Source organism: Pundamilia nyererei, unplaced genomic scaffold (assembly GCF_000239375.1).
Source record: "Pundamilia nyererei isolate P.nyererei 1_Seehausen unplaced genomic scaffold, PunNye1.0 scaffold00223, whole genome shotgun sequence".
Classification (NCBI taxonomy): Eukaryota; Metazoa; Chordata; class Actinopteri; order Cichliformes; family Cichlidae; genus Pundamilia; species Pundamilia nyererei.
Genome location: NW_005187624.1, coordinates 557,093 through 558,300, shown reverse-complemented (window position 1 = coordinate 558,300; position 1,208 = coordinate 557,093).

Genomic DNA, 1,208 nt, shown 5'->3' with positions numbered 1-1,208 from the left:
AGTTTGTTTTGGAGTTTGTTTCTACAGCTGTGAAGCTGCCTACTTTGTTGAGTCCTGCGTTTGGGTCCCCATCCTGCCTGCTACAGCACTGGACATGACACAAACAGACATTATGCATTATTTTGATGCCATTGCCATTATATTATATATTTGGATCACAGAGAGGTGTGGAATGGAAAACAGCAGACATCACTCTGAGTTGATGGAACAGAGTTTATTGGCCAGTCTTTTACACCCACACACAGAAACTTCCAAAATGGCAACCTATCCATTTCTTCTTCTTCTTCTTTTAAATTTTATTGGCAGTTGGCAAACAACAAAATGGTGTATTACCACCACCAACTGGAGTGTGGACTAAAAGAGGTGTTGACTCCCAAACGATTTTCTCTCTTTTCTCTAAGTCCTCCTTTATACCCTTTCAGACCACGCCTTCTCAGTTCAAACCGCCCCATGACATAATCCTTCCAGAGAGGGACAAACAAAGAAGATTAGTTTTCACAAATAATCCTAACATTATCAATCACTTGTCAAAAATGAAAGCAGACGTGTCATGTATGAAAATACATATTTTAAAGGTCATTTTACACTTCTCTAATAACTTTAAATTTCTGCAAATGGTTGACCAACCAAACTCCTACTCTTGCCAGCCCATTTCCTATAAAAGAGCTGCATTTGAGGCGGTTTTCCTCTTTACCACCAAGACAAGATGGCCTCCAAGGACATACAAGGTCTTAAATAATCAGGGCCAATCTTATCTTAATGACCTTGTAGTACCATATCACCCTATTAGAGCACTTCGCTCTTGCACTGCAGGCCTACTTGTTGTTCCTATATTATTTACAAGTAGAATGGGAGGCAGAGCCCTCAGTTTTCAGGCCCCTCTTCTGTGGAACCAGCTTCCAGTTTGGATTCGGGAGACAGACACTATGTCTATTTTCAAGATTAGGCTTAAAACTTTCCTTTTTGCTAAAGCATATAGTTACGGCTGGACCCGGTGACCGTGAATCCTCCCTTAGTTATGCTGCGATAGACGTAGGCTGCCAGGGGATTCCTGTCATGCATTGAGTTTTTCCTTTCCAGTCACCTTTCTCACTCACTATGTATTAATAGACCTCTCTGCATTGAATCATATCTGTTATTAACCCCTGTCTCTCTTCCACAGCATGTCTTTTATCCTGTCTTCCTTCTCTCACCCCAACCGGTCGCAG